Below are 12,382 nucleotides of genomic sequence, written 5' to 3' on the forward strand. Positions count from 1 at the left end.
TCCAATATGGAAACTTAAAGTTAACTGGATCACCTTGAGTTAGAGTTGCACTTTCCAGGGTCTGTTTTCATAACATAAATACATGTGCACACCTCCTCTCCTCCTATCACAGACACACACCAGGCCCTGTGTACTTAATGCACAGTAGAACAATATTCAGGATCTTCAGGAAGCCTGAGAAGTTTAGGTTCTGCTTTTCTGTTTTCATTAAGATAATTCTAGCTATTTTAACTTTTGGTGTCCAATTTAAATTGGCAATGCAGTGTGTCCTAGTCAACTATCTCCCTGTCTCCACGCAAAGCATTCAAGCTGTCCTTTGCTCTCTTGAATCCCTGACACCATTTTTTTCTGCTTTAACTCTTTAATTTACATTGTGCAGAGAAAGCAGAAACCATTAATGGGGGCACTCAACAATTACCAATACAAATTATGATGTCCAAATCTACAAACATACTTATCTCTCCACCAATATCTTATTTCTAACCCAGTAGAGGAATTATTTTTTCTTCTTCATAACACCAAATTCCTGGGTGGGCTCAGAATCTCTTTTCTTCCTATTTCTCACATCCAGATATTCTTGTACCACTCATGTATGTGAAAACCCTTCCTCTGTACTAGATAGTTCCCATCCACTTTTAAATCTTTGGACCCCATATTCCTTTCTAGTTTGCTTCTGTATACTCAATTCACAGTCAAACTTCTTGTCATTCCTACATCCTCATACTCTGTTCATTCCTCATTTCAGTTCAATATAGCTGCTTTCCTAGATATACCTGTGGAAAAGGTTTTCCACACCACAGGATGTAAAGAACACTTTTACTAGCCTTCAGCAGCCTTATACCAAGCTACAAAATCACCTTGCTTTAAAAGATTTGATTTCCTTGACTCTATTACACCCTCATAGTCTTGTTTCCACCTCCCTGATTGCTTTTCCTCTGTTAGGCTTTTAACTGTAGGAGTCCTGGTGGCTTCACACATACCTCTCTTTTCTTCTCTTTTTACTTGTTCTTATTGATTTTTACCATTTCTATGTGTTTAATTCCATCTATGTAGTGGTTTTTCCCAACTTTATATCTCTAGCTCAAATTTATCTTCCAAGCTCTAGAACAAAATATTATGCATTCTATTATAAATCTCCACCATATATTTCACGGGCACTTCAAGACTACCATGCCCCAAGCAGAAGTTATGATGCTCCCATCGCACCACCACCGCCTGCCCTCAGCCTTCAGCTTGCTCCTTCTCCCAAAATGGCATCCACAACTAACCACCCAAGAAGCAATGAATCACTATATTGTTTTCTGTAAATCATCTCCCATATCCAACCACACATTGTATACTATGAAGTCTACCTCCTTAATATTTTACAAATGTATCCATTTCTCTTCATTAATTCTCTACCATCTAAATGCAAGCCATTGTTATATCTTGCTTAGACCAATGTATTTTCTTTCTATGATAGTCCTGGTTTCACTCTCATCACCTCCAATCCTTTCTCCACATATTATCTGACACATGACCTCTCATGAATGGTGAATGTGAATGGTGTCTTCCTGAAGCTGCATTCAGCATGGCTGTAATCTGATGTAATCTAAAAATAAAACTCAACCATGATGTCATTCTGTTTAAATTCTCAGTCTTATTCTCCTCCTCTTAAATTTCAAAATACTTAAGTTAGTATATAAATCTCTGCATAATTGGGCTCTGTCTTCCTTCTTACTATGCATCTGCCATTCCAACGTTTTTATTTCTTGAATTCCCTAAATTCCTCTTATCCCCAAGCAGAACTTTTGCATATGCTATTTTGTTTTCCTGGGTATATATCTCTCTCTTTCTCTATAGGAATCTCTCTCTCTCTAACTAGTCACCTCGATAAATTCTACTTAATTTATGTTTTTGCTTAAAGATCACTTCTTTGTGAAAGTCTTACCTGATATCTCATATCAGTTAAGATTTATTCATTAGAGATTCTCTTAAGTATTGTATTTTTCCTTCTAACTTTTGTTACAATTGTAAGGTCCAGGGTGACAAAAACTGTTTGCCCCATTCATCTGCGCATCCCCAGTGGCAAGAACAATAGATACTCAATAAATATTTGTTTGAATTAATGAAATATTTGGACTGTCAATGAAACCAGCAACAGAATTATTTATATAAGGAATTACTTTCTGTCGTGAATTATTGTATTGGATGTTTGCAGAATCAAATGTAATCATTTAATTGCAAGACTTTATTTTCTCCCATGTAATATTAGCAAATAGACTTCTCTAAGATGATTCTAAATAATATTTCAGACAGATCCATGTTAGTCTAAAAAAAAATGTGTCTAGAGCAACTTGTTCTTGTATCTCTTAGGTCTTTATTAAATGACACCATGGTGTAAAAGTATATATTCGTAGAGATCTCCACCAAAGATTTGCAGTTAATCCAGCAGAAACTTAAAAAGTATACTTTTCTTTTCAGAAATTATATAGGTAAAAAAAAATAACATTATCTAGACTCTACAAAAGTGCAAGTTGAGATCATCATAGTTAAAATTACTGAGTCTTTACCAGCTGTGAAAACAAATAAGACAGGAAGTAACAGACAAGCAATAAATATATCAGAGGATCTTATTGAACATGGTCTTGGGGGTTTGCTTTGCTGGAGGCATTGGAATTTCAGAGGCAATGAAATGTTTTTGATTTAAGTAATTGTCTATATGATTTGTCCCATTTATCTCAAAAGTGAAAATGCCAGTTTATAACTTTTAGAAAGAAATTGCCTGAATTTAAAAAATATGATAAGATAGATCATAAATCAGTAGAACTGAATTTTCATTGTAGCTATAACAATTACAGTGATAATGTATGGGAAAAGCTCAATATCTAAGAGCTTTAGTTTTCTAAAACATGAAATATGCTTAAAATGTATAGCCTACTTAACACTTAGTGTTGCTTCCCCTGAAAGAAAATTTTCTTAGCACGGCAGTATTCTTCTCAATTTGGCTGAAACTGGCATTTTGCTCCTCATCAGTAACCCCTTCTTATTCACTTTCTTTTCTACCCTAACACCTCCCCTCCCCAATTCTCACATACAAACATATCAATTATACACTTCTAACACCCAATTAATCACTTTCCTGCTTGTGAACACATCAAACCCTTTAATACTTATGCAGAACATAGGAATAATATTTTTGAAAATATATACTTGTGCTTTTTTGGTTTATATTTCATTGTGTATGATTTTCTCACTATTCTTCAAGAGGCATTATTTGTCTTAAAAGGGATTCAAGAAGATAAAGAGATGTAATCAGTGTGCAGCTTTTGACATTCGAAATAGAATTTGGTAGTTTATGGTAAGGCAATGGTTCTGAAAGGCAAGTTTTGGGATAAAAACATTGTTGTTGTTGTTGTTGTTGTTGTTTTTAAAAAAACTTATTTAAGCCTATGTTAACTTCAAGAGCCGGTTCTGGAGATTTTGAATATTTTACTCCAAGCCATGCAGAGGTCTCAAGTGATGGTGTAGGGAAATAACTTTTCAAGATGGAAAGGAAGAACAGATTATGTATTCTGGCCCTGGGTTTATTGGAAGAAGAAACCAAGAGGGAGAGGCAGGCAGCTCTCCATGTGACTTTGCTTCTCTTCTCTAAAGCAAAATCACAAGAAAGAGGGATTGTTACGTTGAGGAGAAAGTCAAAAGTATCAGAAGAATGCCATGCAGGGTGATTACATGCAGATCTGGTAGATATAGTAGTTGTAGCAAAAAGATGCAGCTATAGGTGAGCCTGAAGCCATGCTCCTGGCTCCCAGGATGCCATGTGCACAAAAGAGAAAGGGGGCAATGAGAGAGAATGAAGAAGTAAAAGCAGTAGCAAATGTGTATTAACTGCAATATGCCGTGCACCCTTCTAAGTGCAGTCTATTTATCTGTGTAACTATACTGTGAGGACAGTACTATCATTATGCCCATTTAACAAGTAAAATTGAGGCATGTAGAGTTTAAGCAATTTTCCAAGGAGATATAGTATTAGAACTCTTTGCAGAAGAATTCACTGAAGTGGAGCTAAATGGCACCCTTTTTGCTGAAAGCTTTAGGGTAGGCTGTCTGGTTCAGCAATAAAGAACAGTGAAAGCCAGAAATCAAGGGATATCCACATTGCCAGTAAGAACAAAGTTATTAAGGAGGACCACTGGGTCCTGATAAAACCAACTGCTGTTACCACAGAGGAGGTGCAGTGATGGTATAGACCCCCATACCTCAATTGATAACAGTAATGAATGAGAATCTACAAGGACCAGACCTGCCCTGATGTAGAATTCACCATGAAGACCACCCAAGTGCCTCTCACCCATTGCCATTCAGTTCATAAGCCTCCTCTACACTCAGCCACCATCTCTAGGAGGCTGGGAGGAGAGAAATGGCTCAGTGATGGAATTGAACTTGTAACTTTTGATTATTTATCGACTAGAGGATGCTTAAAGTTTTAGAAACTATTTAGAAGAAACTAATTATGTTAATTGGTAATATTTTTTGACTACTCTTTCATTGTCCAGTGGTCATGGTTATCAGCTTGTTATAGAAAATAAAGAAGCTAGGTGGTTTTTGCAAAGCTGTGTTGTAGTGTAAGTAAAAATTATACTGCTTTGTATTTCCAGGTCTGTATCTGCTATTATGTCTACCATGAACATCCTTCTCTTTCCATTTATGTGTGAAGTCTAACTCGTCCTTTTAAGTTCTAATCCAAGTGTCATCTTTTGTGTGTGTGAAAAATATCTCCAGATCCCTAAGTAGAGTTAGTGACTTCACCCTTGTCCTTCTAAAACATAGTATACATGCCTCTAATACATTATAGGAAACCCATCTATTTACCTTCTGTCTCTTCCTCTGGACTCTAGACATTTGCATGTTGCAGGTCTCAATAGCTTTTATCAAATAAACAGACAATCGAATCAGGATGTTTGTGTTAATGCCTTGAAATTCCTGCAACTACAAGAAAGAGTTTTTACATCATTGACCACACTGTTAAGAGTACAACTGAGACCGCTAAGTAAAAGCAGATATCAGCACATAGTATCCAAATTCAAGGGCTTTCCACATATGGATTATTTTTGCAAGCACAAGACATGAGAAAAGAAAAATCAACCATGTCCCTAGGTCTCTCTCTCCAAACTAAAATTACATCCGTCAGACCATCGCAAGCCTCTTCTATATTCTTTTGTTAACTTACTTGTATATAGTTGCCCCAATTTTATCAGAACCATCTGAGGCATCTCCACAGACCCTTCAATTACACAGTTGAGCACAGAGAGGAGACACTCAGAATATATTTGTTCAATAAGCAGATGGGTGGATTTTTGCTTGAGACTTGTTTTTACATTAAACATTCTAAAGACTCAGATTTTAGAATGCCTCAGAATTATCCAAAAAACTTAATAAATGACATATTCCCAGGACCCATGCCTGAAGGTACTGATTCACTAGCTCTGGGTTAATAGTGAAGAATCAGCATTTTAATAAGCTCCTCAGGTGACTGGTACAGATGTAATCCACACTTTGAGAAATGTTAGCCAATGTTTTTTTCACTTTCTGAACTGACTGCATTTCAATCCATTACAGAATTTATTCCTAGAGTTTTTGCACCTGATGGAGAAAACATACATTCTCTCATTTGGTACTATTATAACCTCTCAGTTAAAGTGATAGCACGAAGTTCTGGTCTAACTATAAATGGGGTTCACTTTTACTTTCAAAAGTATTCCAGCTTAATGAAAAATTATATAATCAGTTTACTTATAATTAGGGAGGATATTATCATCTATAAATTATATGTGAAAAGGCAAACTCAGATTTTGAATTGTCTAATTGTTATTGATTTGTTTAATGCTATGGACAAAAACAGGACCAAAATTCTAGTTTCCTAGTTTGTCAGTTATATATTTCCTTAGAACCAGAATCTACGGCATGATAGAACTAGGCATCTGGTAAATGCGTCCCAAATCAACTCTTTTTAGACCATAAGTGAATGAATGAATATAGTGTGAGACAATGGTGAAGGAAACTGCACTTACAGAACATTTATTTTGTCCATTGGAGTAACATTTGTTATATAATTAAATCCTTATAATACCTCTAATTAATACAAGTGCAAGTCTCCCATTATAAATGAGGAAAGTGAGGTTCAGAGAGTTTAAGTGACTTGCTCTGGTAGATGCAGCTAGCAAATGACCCAAGATCTGATTGCAAAAGTTACTCTATATCACAATGTTTTAAGGCTGTAGCCTCCAGTACACCATGCATACAAAGTACAGCCTTTTCAGTGCAATCTTTAGAAACCATGAAACGTTAAAGAATCAGATCTTGCTTCATAGAAAATGGAGACAAAGAAATATAAAGGTTCACAGCTTATTGGTAGGTGTTTTGACACTTTATTCTTTATCAGGCTGCCTCTCCAATTCTCTAGAAAATGAATATTTGCAGCAGAAACTATGGAACCAGCTACTACTCAAGTCAGAGGCAGTTAATCTGGAAGTCATTGCTTTAAATTCTAGAAAATCCTTGTTGGACGAAAGCCTGTATGCATGTTTGGAAATAAAATATTTCTTTTCTCTTTCATTTTGTTTTCACTTTCTCTTTTCCATCTTTTTTTCCTTTTGACTATCACATAAAACAATTACCAGCTAGTGGAGATTGAATGCAAACAGAGGACAATGAAGTATATTCAAGTCTGGAAAGAAAATCTTGCAGTTAGAATAAGCAGTTAAGCCTTGATTTCCACTACATTTGTATTCCAGAGAACCTGTTTGAGGAGGGACCAACTGTCCTATTTGTTTTCTTTTATATGAATACCCAAAGACATTGTCTTTTGAGAGACAACATTTGGTGAAATTTCCAATTTCATATGAGATACATAGTTTTGATTAAATTCTATACCTTTTAAGCCATAGACATACATGATCCGAAACAGTATATTTTTTATGCTACACTACCAAATATCTATTTAGAAATTTTGTTTGTAAATAAAAATTGGCTGACTACTTGCAGGAAGAAAGTTTTGGGTGGTAGAGTTTTAAGATGGTTTTTCTGGTCAAGAAAATCAAATGTAGTCATTCACTTTTGAGTTGTTTGGGAAAATTACATACTACTTAAACTCACAGGACACTGGTAAGTTTGAAGGTCTGTTGATTGATCTTTCTGTAATTTTACACTATTATCTGGGAAAATAACAGAGACATTACTTGATGAATTGTGTTGGAATCTTGCTGTTGAATTCTTGGTCCTTGGCTTTTTAGACTCCTTGTAGACATTTCTCTTTGTTAATGCATCTTCTTTAAATTCTACTAAAAAATTGCGTGGACATATTCTTTTGGCCTTGGAGCATGCTCCAGAATTTTCAAGTGATGCAGAAGCCAGAATTTGAAATTATAAGAAAATAGGAGGCTTTAGGAAGTAAAGACAATGCTTGCAAAGAAATTTATGGAAAATTTTGACTACAAAAGAAAACGTAATACAGTTAGTTGGGAGGGCAGTAGTCTCAAGTGGAGGTGGAGTTGCTTCCCTCTCCACTCCTTTCTTTGCATGAGTTGGTGAATCTGAATACAGATTGCACAGAGTCAATGAGAAGAAGAGAATGAAGGTACAGAAGGGACAGAATGAAAAGGAGACATGAGAAATACAGACAAAGGCATGGGAAGCCAGGTTAATCATGAAAAAGAGAAGGTTGCTTCTTCCTTTCATAAAAGCTTAAAAATAATCCATAACATGCAGAGTATATGGTTGGGTAGGAATTGGTAGCTTGAAAGAACTAGAGGTTTAGGATCATCCTTGAAATGGTAAGCAACACCCGTGGAATGGTATATACCAAAATTAAATTTCCAGGAGGGAAGTAAATTATAAATGAAATTTAAAAGGTAGATTTGGAGTCAGTAGCTAACACAGTATTCTGTGCCATAGTAACATAGTTTTAGTCATAATGCTGCCATAACTAATGATGATTTATAAGACCAAAAAACAGGTCTTATCATTTGTTGAACCTAAGAAAATAATAACCTTCTTCAACTTGGGATAGAAACTGTTAAAACAGTGTTTTTGTTTTTGTTTTTGTTTTTGTCTTTTAGTATGCTACTCAATATCATGAGTCAGATAGTGGAAATTTGTTGCTCATCTTTGCAGCTGAAACATGATAAAATCTGGATAAAAACCCACAATTTCTGTTTCACAAGTTTTTAAGCACAGTACTATACAAATAACAGCCACTAGCAGCAACTTATATTTGAATGCAATGCTACTCCCGTTCAAATGATAGTGAGATTTGAGGCTCATCTGAGAAGACTATTCACTTTGAGGATAATGACTCTTTTTTAATATAGACAACTATGTGTATGGGACCCTGCTGTTGACTGAGAGGGCTGGGTGTTCTCTGCCTGATTTCAGCTTTGGAAAAGCAATAAAGCTTCCTATTCCCTCCTATGTCAAACTGCATTAATAGTAATAGGCACATTTCCAAAAATTGTTAACCATTTTTAGAGAATGTTATCAGTTACCCTGGCATGCCAAGAAAATAGCCTTTAATTGTAAACACATGTAGAAAGCTTCAGATGAAAAAACAGAAACAGAAATTCAAGCAGTTCTATGCCCCATCTCCTGCCACATATAACATCATTATTCATTTCTTTCTTTTAAAGGGAATTTTCTTCTTCATTCTTACCATCAATCATTACAAACCATAGGCAAATAAGTGGTGTTTTACTTGGCAGCAGGTTTCAGATCACAATTTTTTTTCAACCTCACTCAGAAATCTCATCTACTAATGCTTATCAGCGGCTCTTCAGAACTGAAATCAAGTGTGTTTAGTACCTCATTGACAAAAATAGAAAAAATAAAATTTAATTGGAGCATATCCAAAGGGAAGTTGGGTATTAGATTAGATAAACCCTGATTACTGAAGTTATTTCCCAACTGCCTAAAAGTAAAAATGCTGCATTTGTTCAGGTATACACCCTTCCTCAAGGGAAGCATGTGTTTCAAGAGAATCTGACCCCATCCTTGCTCTAATAGGTAGATGAATACAATTATTCAAATTTTTTCCCCAGTGACTATAGTTACCAGGAAATTGTGTGACTCTGTGATCCAATGCTGTGAAGGAAGCATGAGAGGATCACTTGAGAAAGAGGCCTTATGAAGGATTATCCCAATTCGGCCTCTGGATGTCTTTTCCAGACCAGATGCAGCCATCCTGCTACCAGCTTGAGGTTGAAGCTAAGATAGGAAGAAGGAAAGAACAAGAGAACCACAGGAAAAGCAGAGGTGTAGTTCTAATGTACTGCACTTAGAACTAGCCCTACCTATGATTCTCTTGTTAATAAGCACTAAATTCCTAGTTAAGTCAGATGTTTGTTTGTTTTTTCAGTTACATACATCCCAACTGAAACAGTAGATTATGATATTTTGATATACTGCTTGCCTTGAGGTTGTAGACCAATTGCTTGCATAGTGGAATGAGAGGCATTGCACTATGTATCCGTGGCTCTAGGTTCTAGTTCCAGTGACATGATTTCCAAACTCCCCCACTTTGGCTAGAGCAAGTCCTCTTCTCTGCTTACCAGTCAGGCTATTGGAAGGATTATATGAGATTAGACATAAGAAAACTTTTTAGATAGTGATATATTATGCAATCTATTGTTATTAAATCTAACTGACTTTATATTCTAAAAGTCTGTCAACAAATATTTACTAAATAAATATTCATCACTCTGTGAATGAGATTATTGGTGCTTTTATATTTATACTTAAGAAACCTAGGGTTTATTCTAAGCTAAAAACAATCTAAAATGTTTCACAGAGAGCTTTCTTTTTTTATAGCTAGTTGTGGAGTGGTTTATTTTTTAATGAGTTCTCCAAAATGAGAAAGAATTATAATGATTGCCATATATTATAAATATTCTCTTGGGTACTTGAGCTACATTGTCTCATTACTTCCCTCACACACAGAAACCTCTTTTGTGGTATTATTCTACTGTTTTGTAGGTGAGAAAACTGGGTCTTAGAGATTAAAGGGCTATCACTTGCCTTATGTAAAATTAATAATAAAAAACTAGAGCTAAGAAGAGGTCTAAATTATGTGATTCAGAAGATTTTTACTTTCTCTTATTTCACTTGCCAACACAATGATGGAGTTTATCAATCTGAATAATTAGGCTAAAGTTAAAATAATGAAACTAAACACCAATTTCTCTCTACCTTCAATCAACCTTCCTTGTTCCAGGCCCAGAATCCACATAAAAACGATGTGATTTAAATTCAGTTTCTTTTCACTCTCTCTTATCCAACAGTTTGTCTTTGTCCTCACCATAGCTAGCAGCATTACTTGACTGCCAATAAGATCAGAATTTCAAAACAAACTTTTCAGACATTCCTTCTTGTACTTCCCTGCATTTGTACAGTCAAGTATAGATTTTATGGTCCATCAAAATACAAGTGTTTACCCATAACTGAATTCTCACTAAAAACATTTTTGCTATAGTAACTTACAAAAGATGTTTCACCCAAAATTCACACCCTAAATCTCAAACTATTATAATGAAACGTTTAGTTAACTGGCAGTATGTATTCAAGTATGTTAAGTACATATGATTGTGTTTCAATTATTCTCCCAAAGAAATCATGTCTTATGCTCACATAGTCTAAAAATGTTGGTTATTAATATTATTACCTTCCCTATATCACTGACTGAAAATGTCTTCTCATAAACTGGAGAGTCTGAGGAAAACAGGTGAGTCTCAGGGAATTTTTTTTAAAACCCTCATAATTACAAGAAAAGTTGAAGGTCACAAAGTATGTTAACATAGGTGAATACAATATAAACAAAGGCCAACATGTTCCTATCTACATGCATAGTATCATGTTTTTTTCTACAAGTAAGAAAATATCTATAAACTATAAAAATATTATTAATTCTGGAAAGTTTTACTTTGTAATAGGGCATATCATAACATGCAGTTTTAAATTAAGGTACACATTACATACAGTGAAATGCTCAAATTTTATGTATATAGTTTGATGAGTTTTGATAATACACTTATACTTGTAACTCACAATCTTATCAAGATAATTCCATCATCCCAGAAAGTTTTCTTATGACTGTTTATGGTCAACTTCTGATTCCCAAGGCCTCAACCATTGTGATTGTTTTAATCACAAATAAGCTTTCTCTTTTTTTTAATATAAGAAAATGGTTTTATTCCTAATTTTTAGTTCCTATACAGTTTACAAATACACTTTTACTCTGATAATACAGCTTTGCAACTAGCAAAGCAGTTGTGCTAACACCCATAAATATAGGTGGGGAGACAATTAACATCCACTAATGTTTCGCTACATAAACTATTCTTTTAATGTCATTTTTTAAAAAACAGTTGGAAATAGACTACATAATATACATAGGCAAAAAGGCAATTAAGTGAACCTCTTGAAACACTAAATGTAGAACTTAAAATAAATTTAATCATCCAGTATACATGTGGATCTTTAAAATCAACAAAATATTTTTAAGAATCAATAATATTGTTGTATATATCAGTTGTTCATTTTTATTTAAAATTATTTTTTATAAAAAAGAGTAAAAGAAACGCTTTGTAGAGAATTTTACAAAATTAGAAATGAGAGTAATAAGGGAAATAGTAAGAGGAAAGAGGAGTCAATACAGCCATTAGTGTGAATTTCTGTTCTTACATAATTTTTGTTTTGATTTTTTATCTACCATAATTTTTAAGAAGTCTATTAATTTTATGATATTTTTCGATGGAAATAGTTTGAACTACTTTTTTATTTTTAAACATTATTTTAATGTATTTTTGATTTTAGAATAACTTTAGATTTATAGAAAAGTTACAAAGATAATACAAAGTCCATAAACCTTAACATCAGTATTTCCTGTGATTAACATGTTATATTAATGTGATACATTTGTCACAATTAATAAACCAGTACAATGCACTATTATTAATCAAAGTCCATACTTTATTCACACTTCTGTAGCTTTTACCTAATGTCTTTCTTCTGTTCCAGGATCCCAACCAATGTATTATGTAGGTTGTCACAATACATTTAGTCACCATGTTTGCCTAGCCTCCTCTAGATCATAACAGTCGCTTGGATTCTCTTTATTTTTGATGGTCTTGGCATTATTGAGGCGTATTGGCAAGCCATTTTCTAGAATGCCTCTCATTGGAAATTATCTGATTTTTTTTTTTTCTGAGGATCAGACTAAGGTTGTGAATTATTGGGAGGAAGTTCACAGAGGTGAAGTGCCATTCTCGACATATCATATCAAGGGTATACACTGTCAATAGGACTTACTGTTGATATTAATGTTGATCACCTGGCAGATGTAGCATTTGTC

General features: G+C 34.4%; 1 pseudogene; it reads right to left on the bottom strand.

Moving 5' to 3' along the window:
• LOC108301809 overlaps nt 1-12,382 on the bottom strand; it is a 108,843-nt pseudogene that overhangs the window by 57,716 nt on the left and 38,745 nt on the right.

This window comes from Cebus imitator, unplaced genomic scaffold (genome assembly GCF_001604975.1).
Source record: "Cebus imitator isolate Cc_AM_T3 unplaced genomic scaffold, Cebus_imitator-1.0 Scaffold37, whole genome shotgun sequence".
Lineage (NCBI taxonomy): Eukaryota > Metazoa > Chordata > Mammalia > Primates > Cebidae > Cebus > Cebus imitator.